Source organism: Mus caroli, unplaced genomic scaffold (assembly GCF_978045245.1).
Source record: "Mus caroli unplaced genomic scaffold, Mus_caroli_1 scaffold_8, whole genome shotgun sequence".
NCBI classification, from domain to species: domain Eukaryota; kingdom Metazoa; phylum Chordata; class Mammalia; order Rodentia; family Muridae; genus Mus; species Mus caroli.
Genome location: NW_028227263.1, coordinates 16,328,028 through 16,341,055, shown reverse-complemented (window position 1 = coordinate 16,341,055; position 13,028 = coordinate 16,328,028). Strand labels below are relative to the sequence as shown.

The 13,028-nt window shown below is 42.4% G+C and overlaps 1 protein-coding gene across 3 annotated transcripts in view; it reads left to right on the top strand.

The window, feature by feature from the left end:
* Plpp4 (phospholipid phosphatase 4) overlaps nucleotides 1–13,028 on the top strand; it is a 143,537-nt gene that overhangs the window by 117,221 nt on the left and 13,288 nt on the right. The gene's annotated exons all lie outside the window — the stretch shown is intronic.

The window sequence follows — 13,028 nt, the reverse complement described above, 5'->3', positions numbered from 1 at the left end:
ATGATCTCATTAGGACCACTCACTCAAAGTTAATTCTCCACTTAAAGATCTGTGGAGCCCATAGGAGAAGCATAGGCTACCCAGCAAGCCCATGACAGTTGGCTGGTAGTTGCCACATATCTTCATGTAGCACAAATGGAGGCAAGAAAGGTCTAAACTGCCCTTTTTCTTGGAAATGGTGTATTTCTTGGAGTTCTGAGGCTTACTCAGTTCTCCTATACACAATCTCTGCCTTGAGTATCCTGAGACTATGTCCCCTATACACACACTCACACACACACACACACACACACACACACACACACACACACCATGTCCATACTCCAGCCCACCCTGGCCTGACTCTTCCCATCTCTTCATTTCAGGGAAACCTCACTTTCATTAAATCTTCTTTCAATGCAATGATATGTTTAAGGGTTTTTTTTTTTCTAATTTTACCAACATTTGATTTTTAAACACAATAATCATAATAAATATAATAAATATAACAACAACAACAACAACAACAACAATAATAATAATGTTCAAATCAGAAGACCAGAAGTCTGACTTTTAGAATCGTTGGCTGTATCTATGCTGGGAAAAAGAAAAGAAGACCAACTGAAAGACAGAGAGATGTAGATAGCAGGGTGAGCCAGTCTAACAGTTGTCTAACTGGAGCTCTAAAGCAACAAGAAAAATGAGAGAGAATGGCAAAAAAGAATCCATGTCTTAAGTTGGTATAAAACATGTCTGAGTTCAAGTCCAGCATCTACAGTCAGTATTTGTAGGTCTCTGTTTCCTAGCTCTACAAATGATGGCACCTTACGTCTGCATGATGGGTTCTGCTTGCAAAGTGCTTTCCCACAAAGGGGTATCTACATTTGGCCAATGGATGAGATCTCTGTGGGAGATGCCATGCCGGTTTAGGCTGATTTAGAACCCAAGTCTGCAAACACTTGGGAGACATGGCTGACTTGGAGTAGATCATTTAAGAGAAGCTAGCAGAGGATTTTCATTTGCTTTTACTTACAAGATATCTTAAGAGATTTGGAGCCTGAAGCAGGCTTTCTGGATAAAATCCTTTGATCAATTGTCTGTTGTGTTCAAAGGTCATGGAAATGATGACACAATATATTTTCCTTCCCAAGCTGAACATGGCCCTCCAGACTTAAAAAGCAACCCTACAGTTTTTATGTAAACAAAATCATCATCTATTTAAATCTAAATGTAAGTCATAGGGGAGACATCCTTTCTATAGGTCAGAGACGTGAGGCTCTCTGACATATTTATGGCCACTTTCTCTTAGAATGTGAGAGACAATCATGGCTGATCTTTGGATATACAAAGATTGTTTTCAGAGGAAAAAATACAAGGAAGTTTAAGGAATCTCTGGACGCTACCACATCAGCTAGACCAGGCCTAGGGAATGTCTGACACTGCTGTTTTCCTCAAAAACAAGTGACCTGGAGTAGTTATATGCTGACGTAACTTCAAGCCAAGTTCCTTTACTTTATACTATATTATATGGGGTTTTTGTTTTGGTTTTATTGTTGTTTTTGTTTTTAGATTTTTTTTTTATAGAGTCTGAAACTTAAGCTGGCCTGAAGCTCCCTGTGTATCCCAGGTTGACCTTAACCTCAAGCTGTTCCTCCTGCCTCAGCCTTCTGAGTGCTGCAATTGTAGGTCTGAGCTACCATACCTGCCACTCCTTCCACTATGCTCTGCTTAGATTTGCTTAGGTTCTTGGCCAGTACCCACCACAGACTTCTCTCTTGGCCATACCCCACAGACGAAGCACACCTTTTGCAAAGCTTACTTGCTCCCCTTATGATGTAGACTGAGAGCCTCAGGGGTTAATGGCTTGTTTTCCCTAACAAATAATGCCACAAGGACTATCTATGTGGGTTCTTTGAGAATGGCAGAGTCTTTCTTGTGGGCATAACTCAAGAAGCTGGGGTAAGAGACTATTGTGGTCAACAAAGCTACCCTAAGCCATGGCTTCTGAGCTCCTTATTTCATGCTGCAGGAGATAAGGAAACAGACAGGAAGTGAACAGAACTTGTGTAGATTTATTAAGGAGAAGTAAGAAGAACTCAGGAGAGTGGGAGAGGCTCCCAGGGAGGATCATAACCACATTATCCTGCCTGGTAACCTTTTATGGATCTTAAGTCTAGTTGGAGATAAAGGTCTTTTTAACTGACATTGGTCACTTTTGAATGCATTGTGGACTGAGCCAGTTAGGAGTCCACACACCTTATGCATGGTCCTTTGACCAACCAGAGGGCTACTTATCTACTCAGGGAAGAGGTAACATGATTAGGGCTATGCTATGTGATTTGGTTCGTGATCCATTATGAGTCCTGCCCATACTGCCAGAAGGATGCTATCTCTTGTCTCACTATAATGCTGCATAAAAGACAGGTAGATGGAAGCTATCTTTAGAGAACACCAGGCAATGGCAACCACTGTGACTCGACAGATGTTTGTAGCCAAAGCTCCCCCATCCAAGTAGAAGAAATCAGATAAGCACATGGAACAATTGGCTCTTCCCAAGCATGCACATTATTATTCAGACCCCATTGTCAAATTTATGTTTTGCCAAGGCCTTTGGAAGTGGAATAAAAGCATTTTCCATTAAAATATTATCTTTGTGGGAACCCTGCCCAGGCTCTTATCAGCTCCCCTCAAGGCATAATGGGAAAGGTAATTTCTCCCCTTTGAAGGCTTAGTCTTATATTATGTTTCAAATCATTGTGACAGGTCATCCAGGCTGAAAGGGAAGAAGTTGTCCTGAGGCTTTAGACCTCTTGTAGATGGGAATGTTCTGATATGCAAAGCCACTTCCCATCTTCCCAAATAGTCACCCATGCCTCTGAGAGAATCCTGGTAAGCATTTTTCAGCAATCCCTGGGGTAGGTGAGAGAAGACAGGGTGGATTCTCTTGTTTAAAAAGAAATACTTAATTCTCTGCTTATGCTTCCTATTCTGGGCCATGCCCATTTCCAGGACGGTGCCTCTAGAACCCTGACCCAGGATGGGTATCATCTGCTTTCAGTTATCCTTTTCTGTTACCAAGTTCTCTTCCACTGCTCTTAACCACTGAGGAATCTCTCTGGCTCCCATGTGTGTACTTGGTGGATGTCAGGAAATGTAGACATTGACAGAAAGGATGCAGACCTGATGATAAGGGAAGATTTTGCAAAAAAAAAAAAAAAAAAGAAGATAAGGATGTACCCAATAGAGGGGAAGAGCTTTGGAGTCAGGCTTGCAAATGCATGGGTTCCAGGTACCTGTGAGAGGAAGTGATCTGGGTCTGCATTGCATTTTTGACTACATCTCACCCTCTAGAAAATGTGTGTGTGTGTGTGTGTGTGTGTGTGTGTGTGTGTGTGTGTGTGAGAGAGAGAGAGAGAGAGAGAGAGAGAGAGAGAGAGAGAGAGATTCTCTGTCTACTAGGGAGATGATCTCAGAATACCCCTGAGCTTCTAAAAGAGCAGGGCCCTCTCTATTTTCCAAAGTTTACTACTCAGAATCTGGGCCAGACTCAAGGAACAAAGTGAGCTCCCTTCATTTGGCTCAGAGGAAGCTATAGAACATATCGGAACATGGGATTCTCAGGTCTAAAGCATAGGAAGATGAATTGGCTTATCGATGAACTTGACATAGAGTAGGAGCTTCATGAACTTAAGCAAGCACTAAGAACATTCCATCAAAGGAAGACAGCCTGGTTGTATCCACTAGGTCTCCTTGACTCTGCCTCTGTCGATGGTCCAGAATGGTAGTCTGTGCCTCTTAGGATAAGACAGGACAAGAGGAGCTTCAGCAGTCCCAAGCTCAGCTTGCCTTCCCCAGGATACTTAGGGTCTGGCTAGGACCAGGAAGAACAGGACAGGACAGGACAGGACAGGACAGGATGAGAGGAGTTTGAGCAATCTTGGGCTTACCTTGGCTTCCCCACGATGCTTAGAGTTTGGCTCACCACCTTTACACCAGCCGATAGTTCACAGAGGTTGCATCTTTTAAATAATTTTGATTTATTCTTCTCTTATGCAAGATATCCTGACTGAACTTTCCCCTCTCTTCACTCCTTGAAGTCATCCTTACCTCTCTCCTGCCCCAAACCTACCTCCCACCTCTCCAAAGAAAATAGCAAGCCTCCCAGGGATATCAACAGAACATGAACATGGCCCAAGTTACAGTGAGACTGGGCATAACAGGCTTGTGATGCTAGATTAAGTGATTCTGCTGGAAGCTGTTGGCCCTTCTGCCCATTCCTGGACTCTTCAAGAAGCTTTCTGAAAGGTTGGTTGCTTTCAACCCTGGATTCCAGGCAGCCAAGCGCATCCTCAGCCTTTCCCGGCCTCCTAGTCTTTCTTCCATTCAACTTCTTGTGTTATTTCAGTTTCCCTTTCTTCAGTATAACTTCCCCAGGACAGAAGTCAGGTCTTTGGTATCTTTGCTAGGCCAAGTCTATGAGTTGAGAAACTAGGGAATTAAATTGAGAAACTGGTCATATAAAGGTAGGCATGGTAGAACACTTCTATAATCTCAGCTCTTGGGAGATAGTGGCAAGAGAATCAGGGTTTCAAATGTTGTTTGTAGATACTTAGTTTTAAGGCAACTTGGGCTACATAAGACCCTGACCCAAAAATTCAGAAGTAGAGAGGATAGAGGGAAGAGGGAGAGAGAGGAAGGAAAGAAGAAAGGGGAGAGAATTTGATTGTGTTTAAAGTAGGCTCTAATACATACAATTATTTCTAAGGACTCTAGGAGATACCTTTTGGAATGATTCACTTGGTGCAAGCATGTCTCACCCTCTTGTCAGAGAGGCACGGCTTCCTGCAGAAGAAAAACCTCTCTACCACCTCTTCTCTTCCTGTCTTCAAGTTGTTAATTTTGCTATCATCTCCCGAGAGCCTCCGGGCCTGAGAACTGACCTGGAACCTGACCCTGGAATTCTCGATAAGTGGATTTGTACTTATGTGACTAAGGAGCTGGAGGCTGCAAGGAGATTCTATTAAAGCTTCTCTTTCGAAATGGGGCTTCACAGAATTGAGGCAACAGTGGATGCCACAGCCAGTGATAAGAAATGAGCAAGCACTGGCTACCAAGGCCTGTTCTGAGGGTTTCTAAGTTTCTGGTGTGTAGTCCTCACATAGTGTGGAGAATCAAGTATCACCGACCCTACTGTGCAAATACGGAAATGAAGAGGCATTCATTCCCCAAAAGGCAAGCTATTGCAAGACTCCACAATGGAACTGGGTACCGCACACACTCAATGTTCCCAAAAGTCCGCCCCTCCTTTACTCACAGAGCTCCCTAGAACAAGTGCAGTCTTAGCCACATATTATCTGCTTAACTTAGAAAAATGACCTGGGGTCTATCAGGTGATTCTCCAGTAGGGAGAAAAGAAGGAAACTTGGGCTCAGAGGTCTCTTCAAACACCATTGACATTGGAAGTAGGGCCAGAGTGAGATCTCATGTGCACCTACCCAGCCTCTCATTACTAAAGCCTAGAGAGCAATAGCAAAGTGCTGAGCAGGACCATGCATTATTCTAAGAAGGTAAGCAAACCAGGTTTTTGATACTCGCCACCACACTGGTCCTTATGAGGCAGGGGCAGCAGGCTTGCTACCTGTGGCCTTGCCTTTGTGTGGTCCTGTTCAGCTGCTTTCGCAGCCTCTGCTAAGCACCCTTCAGTGTTGCCATCCAGATACCAAGTGATGCCCTCCTTCCTCCTGGGAAAGGAATACCCAGCTCTTGGAATCAGAAAATTCACACAGATTGCTGCATTAAAGCACAGTTCTATCTCCAGTGCCAGGAATGATGCTTGCCTGGGAAATTTATCATTATTAGAAAAAATTAAAAATGCAACAGGAAAGGCAGAATGATTCCTTGATACTTGTTTATTCTTTTAGTTACAAGACAGTTTTAATTAGGAAAGGTTGGAGCACATCTTGCAGCCAGTGTGATAAGAAGGCAGATGTATTTCTTCTGTATATGGCACCAAAACAATGATAAATCTTAAAATCAATGGCATCTTGGCCATGGTGACCTATAATGATTTAATTGGCTCTTACATCTCATCATTTCCCCAGAATTTCACTTAAGTCAAATTTCTATTGTTCATTGTCTTTTTTTTTCTTTCTTTCACATTTTTCTTTCCCATGGTTTCAAAAGATGATATCTTTCAAGGGAAAATGGGCTGTACTCACCCAACAGTCTCCTTCTTCTCCCTCTTCATCCCCTCCTTCCTTCTCCCAGTACCCTATCTGCTTTGTTGACATATATATCAATAATTTGATGTATCTATAGATCATCTAACATCCACAAATGAGAGAAAACATGTGATGTTTGTCTCTCTGGGTCTGGCTTGTTGTTTTTGTTGTTTGCTTTTTTTTTGTTTGTTTAAGATATATTTCTTTATGTGTATGAGTACACTGTAGCAGTCTTCAGACACACCAGAAGAGGGCATCAGATCCCATTACAGATGTTTGTGAGCCACCATGTGGTTGCCTGGAATTGAACTCAGAACCTCTGGAAGAGCAGTCAGTGCTCTTAACCACTGATCCATCTCTCTAGCTCATGTCTTGTTTTGTTATATATGATGATCTCCAGTTATATCCATTTTCCAGAAATTTTCATAATTTCATTCTTCTTTAGGACTGAATACACCCCCGTTGTGTATTGAGACTGTTTTCTTTACCTGTCTACTCTTTATGAACATCTAGGCAGATCCCATAACTTGACTCTTGTGAGCTGAGCTGCATTAAATGTAATTTTGAAGGCATCTTTATGATATGATGACTTTAAGAGTCCTTTAGAAATATGCCAAGAGTGGTAAAACTGGGACGTATGATAGACCCATATTTAGTCTTTGGAGGAACATCCTCACTGGTCTCTACAGTGTCCACAGTGGCTGCATTAATTTAATCTCCTACTAGCAATGTCAATGTCACCCATGTCCTCATTGGTCCTTGTATTGCTTGTTGCCTTGGGAACAGCCATTCTTACTGGATGGATAGAATCCCAATGCAGTTTTAAGTAGCATGGCACTGATAGTTAAAGATATTTAACATTTTTTCCATATACTTCTTAGCCATATGTACTTTGGGGGACCAGCCATTCATTTCATTATGCCATTTATTGATTGGGTTGTTTGTAGCTTGGAAGTAGTTAAACTTTGAGGTTACTATGTAGCCTGGTTGTTTGTGGCTTGGGGGTAGTTAGACTTTGAGGTTACTATGTAGCCTAGTTATTAATCCTCTTCAGTTGTGTAGCCAGCAAAGAGTTTCTCTCATTCTGTAGGCTTGACAGAACTCAGCTGCTTCCTCAGATGTCCCCTTTTTAAAGCCTGCCATTATTTCCCCAGCTCTTGGTGTCTTTTCAGAAAGCTCTTACCTATTCCTGTATCTTCAAGTGTTTTCTCCTAATAGTTTCAGATCTTATATTGAGATCTTTGATCTACTTTGAATTGATGTCTCTATCGAACTGTATTGAATTGAATGGTTTTGAATGGGTGAGAAATGAGGATCTAGTGTTCTTCTGTGTGGAGATAACAGCTTTCCCTCACCATTTCTCAGAGATTGTTTGTAATTCAGTGGAAGTTTTGACACCTTTGTCAAAGATCTTGTGACTGTAGCTAGCTGTGTGTATGTTTAATGTGGATCCTCTGTTCTATTTCATTGACCAATTTGTCCATTTTTGTTCCAACGCCATGCTGGCTTTGTTTTTATTGCTCTTTGAATCAGGTCTTTGAATGATGCCTTCTGTATTGCCCTTTTTACTCAAGTTGGCTTTAGCTATCTGAAGTGTCCAAGCTTTCACCCAAAGCTTAGGATTGTTCTTCTCACTTATAAGAAGAACAAATTGTTTTTTGAAGAATCTTCAGTGCCAGTTTTCTCACTACTTAAATCTTTAAAGTGAGAGTTGGTTTAAGAGTCATCTGAGGAGAAAAGGCAAGCCACAGTATGTACCTAAGAGGGCTCAGTAAACATACTTTACTTTGCCAGAGAAGAGCTACACATCTCTGCTCATTTATCTGGATTTCAGGGAGAGGAATGAGTGATTGCTACCCAGTATCAGTTGGGAGACAGACAGCCCTGTCACTGGATGGCTCAGGACACCTCCTGGACCATTCCCCTTGCCTTTGTCATTGAAAACAAGTGAGTGCTCATGTTCTTGAGACAAGGTGAGACACTTTCACTTTTGCCTTCTACCTAGCTAAGAGCTTGCTTTCTTCCTAACTAAGAGCATCTTTGCTGCTGTCAGGCAGATACTCATGTTAATATTTACAGTTAACTGCTTCTAGCCAAGAAAGCTTGCAGTCTCTGAAAGGAAAAGGCACAAGGCTTTTTCTTGTAGATCACCATGCCCACTTCCTTCTCATCTGTGGTAAAGGGATGTGTCTGTGTGCATGCACCCATCCATGTGTTCCAAATTCTAGTATACCTGTGAGTGAATGTGTTGCTCAGAAAAACCAGGTTTTTGGATTTCCCTCACTTCATTGAGTTTTTTTTTTTTTGTGGGGGGAGGGGGATGTTCTGCTTATATTTCTATTCTTGCCAGTGCTAACACACACACACGTGTGTGTGTGTGTGTATATATATATATATATATATATATACACATATATATGTGTGTATATATATATATGTGTGTGTGTGTGTGTGTTTGTGTGTGTATATATATATATGTATGTATATGTATATATAAGTGTATATATATATATATATATATATATATATATACACATATATATATAATTCCATCTTCCAAAGTGGACAGTGCACTGAATATGTATTTGAAAGCCCATTTTCTCAGCTAAGGTTGGGTTCTCCCATCCTCCTCTCCCCATTCTTCTTTTGAGATAGGGTCTCCTGGTTTCCAGGACTGCTTTAAATTCTCTCTATGCACCTGAATATGACCTTGAACTTCTGATCTTTCTGTCTTCTGTCATCATTACATGAGTATTGGGATTACAGGTCTGTGTTTCCATGTCTGGCTTATGTGGACACAGGGCCTCATGCATGCCAGGCAAGCACTCTACCTGCCTTGCTACATTCTAGTCTCAGTTTTGTTTCTTCATCGTGCTAGAAAGTAGTGATCCATCTAAAGGGAGACAGAGAATCGACTCACTGCAAATGGGCATCATCTAACTAGTTCCGAGGTGGGATAAAGAGCCCCCGGCAAGCTCAGCTGGGTATGTTCCTTTGAGAAGAAAATCGGGTGTAGTATGGTCCGAGTTAGAAAATTTGTCCTTGATGACTTTCTTACTTATTTGTTCTCTTCATTGAATTTGAATCTAGGATTCAGGATCTCAGAGCAGAATGGTTCATGGAACATTACATCCTGGCCCCAAACCCCTTGTCTCATAAGAAATTGTATTTATTCAACCACAGCTTGGTGGGTCTAATTTAGACTCAGCAGCTAAGGAAAGCCAAAGAAGCAAAGGACCAGAACTAGGTATGTGATGCTCAGTTGTGTCTGCCAGGCCAGAAGGAATCCACCCCCTAAGTCCATTGTCAGGGAACAGGACACTGGGTCAAAAGTGTATAAATGTCAGCAAGAAAGTGACAAGCATGAGGTTGCGCATGAAATTGGAGCTTTGTATTGTCACCTAGAAAAGTAGAGCATGCAGTGCTTTTAAAATACTGCCCAAAGGGCCAGTAGCATGTGTCAAAGGAAACTGGCTGCGGCAGGTCTCCTGGCCTCCAGGTCAGGCTCTTTACCTTTACAAAGGAAATCCTCCTCTGCAGAGGGAAAGGCCTCCCTGCTTGGGAGAGGCTGTGCCTGGTGCTGCCTCTCACTGGGCAGGAGAGAGGATTTTACCTGCATTTCAGGGAATGATGCAATGCCCTTGAGGCCAGACCTGGTGCCAGCGCTGCACTGTGAGAGCTCCTGGGTGACAGTGAAGGAAGGTAAAATATTGTAAATTGTGAGTTGTTTAAGAGCCCAGGCCTGGGACTGAGAACAAAGCGAACAGCCTCCAGGCCTGCCAGGGCAGGGCTGTTGTTAAGGCATTCCTAAGAACATCTTAACTGTGAAGATGAAAAGAATTCAAGGACGCAGGCAAGGCTATCTTGTCTGAGTCCCCACCATTTGGCCGGAACCTCCCCCTCTGTCTATTGCCCCTTGGCGCCAGGTAAAAGTCATACATCAACTGGTTGCTATGTGAACAAAGATAAGCCCCCAGCCCACAGGAACAAAGTCCTGTTGCTCTGTAATCCTTCTGTTAATGTTTGAAGAAGCCAATAGTGTGTTGCTATGCTGAATTCCACACCCCTAAGCCCCTTACCCCATAAAAACTCCTAGCTTTCGAGCCTCGTGGCCGGCATCCGTTATCTCCTGTGTGAGATGCATGTCGGACCGGAGCTCCGTAATTAAACGTCCTCATGTAATTACAGCAAGAGATGGTCCTTCGTGATTTTTTGGGTGCACGCCGAATCAGGAATGGGGTGGGGGTTTCCCCACTAGGTCTAACAACAGAAGGCAGGTGGAGGTTGAGACCTCATTGCTAGCCAGACATCTCCTTCCTTCTCCATCTCCTGAAGATACCAAAGTGCAGGTAGAATTGGTAACTTGAGCTGATGATGCATCTGTGCTGAAGTCTTCGAAGCATTTTTATATGGGTAATATACAAATTTTTTTATTTACAATGTTTATTGTAAATAACAAAAATAAAAAATTTACAAGCATACAGGATGACTTAGGCACAAATTTAATATCATCATCATCCACATGGTGTTCCTTGGTTTTTTAAATACTCTGTTTTCCTGAGAGATGACAATTTGCCATTTTTCTGAGCTGTCTCCTCTCTGGTTCTGGAAACTTCCATTTATTGCCCAACAGAGCCCCAGGGCTGTACTTTTCTGCTCCTCACACTTAGGGTAATTAGGTGGATAGACTTGCTAAGCTGTCTCTCTTCAATAAAGACCATTTTATTCCTCCTGTAAGAGCTGAAGATGAGGCCAGAGCCAATACAAATGAGCTGACCAGCCTTCCCACTCCTGTACCTCCTGGGAGACTGGAAATGAATGGGAAGGATGGAGTCCAATGCATATGGGTAGAAATTAAGAAGCTATTGGACTAGCTAGGATGGCACCCAAATGGTTCCACTTTTAGAACGCTGTGGAAGTCATTAATACCCTTCTGTCATCCTAGCATGCCATGCTGGGCAGTGCCATATCTCATATCTTCTTGGGCTAAGCTTAATCCTCAACATGTGTTTAATGTTGGAAAGCTGTTCCTAAGAAGAACAACTCCAGTGCACACATGCAGCTGCCATGTGTGTTTCCTTACTCTTGCTTCTTTGGAGTACCTGAGAAAACCAGGTTTAACATAGAGGCAGTAAGAGGCAGTGGAGATCTTTGTAACCTTATTTGCTTTGGCTGCTGAGGGAGACCTACTTTGCTATAAGTTTATGCTCATAATCAACATCCCTTTTAAGTGGCTACGCAATTTTCAGAGATGATTTGGAAAAGCTTAAGGCAATTCACTATTGCCCGTGAAAACTGTGCTGGCCTAGAATCTAATGCTGAGTCCTCCTCTCTTCATTCAACATTGTTATATAATCTGAGTTTTCACGTTGCATCCCCACCCCCGCCGACTATTGGAGGCATCATAGCTGGGTTGTTTATGCCTTTACTTAATCATTTTTAATTTTTCACTTTTATAAACAACTTTGAACAGGAAATTTGCTAGTCCCGCCTCTCAGAGTTTATGCTATCTCCTTGAGATTAACCTAAAGGCCACCTAAAAAGGTGTTGCTTGTGTTTTAGGTCAGGGCTTCTCATACTGTAGGGTTCATACAGATCCTTTTAGTGATACTGTGGAAATCCAGTTGTCACTCATTGGCCTGGAGCCAGCCTGAGAGTCTGTGTTTATAAGAAACTCCTTCGTGATGCCCACACTGCAAGGCAGGCTGGGCACCATCCCTTGGACTTGTTGGTGTGCTGATGAAGTATTTGTCAGAGCTGTTCTCCCAAAGTCACTGTGTGGGCTGAGTGTGTAGGAGCTCTCATCTTTAGAAGTGTCTTCCAATCAAGACAAAGGTTTGGTATGTCTGCCCTCTGGAGAAGAGGAGCAGCTGCAGTAGCTGCCCTCAAGGAAAGCCTCTGAACTCAGGCATGGCAGCCATTATAACCACAGGGAAGTTTGGATATGGCACACAGGGCTGCACCCATAAACAGACACATCTAGTCCTGGGACTATGCCAGACTGCTACAGGTAGACTGTCTGTCGATAGGACCTGGATGCCAGTAGGTTTTAAAGTTTCCTATCTATTAAAGGAGACTCTCTGTGTACCCATTTTTCTAAGCCCTCAGAGGGCTTAAATCTCACGGAATTAAACTGTGTTCCTTTTTTTTTTTCAGCATCAATTCTTCAAAATGTTTTCATATTAATAATATTTATACCTATTCATAGGGAGGAATTTGCTAATTTGATACTTGTAAACAATGCAGAATGATCAAGCCAAGGTAGTTAGCATTTTCACCTCCTGAAACACCATTTTGTATAGGGACCTTTGGATACTTTTGTTGATTCTGAAATACACAACAGATATCACAGGTTATAGAAACCCTGCTGTGCCATAGCGCATTAGAACCAAGCCTTCCTAATAAACTGTGTTGATGCCTTTTACCCAAACTCTCTCTATTCCAGTTATCCATTCTAGCCACTAGTAACCACTGTTTTACTCTGCTGTGAGGTCAAAGTTTTAGATCTTGCATGAGCAAAAATGCATCGTGTTTTTCTGTGTGCTTACTGGTTTTAAATGTTGATTTGATACAATCTAGAATCACTATGAAGGTTTATGCTCTTAAGGAGGAATTTTATAGGATAGGTTGACCTGTGTGTATGTATGTGCAAAATTGGTAAATTATGAGTTATCCAGCTTTTTGTGGGCAGCACCATTCCCTAGACTTCATGAACAGTATACGAGAGGAGAACATTATCTGATAGTAAGAGAGCAAGCTTCCGTGTGTTTATTCTCTCTACTTTTAGCTCTGCATCTGATGCTTTGCTCTCCTGCCTTGACTTCCACA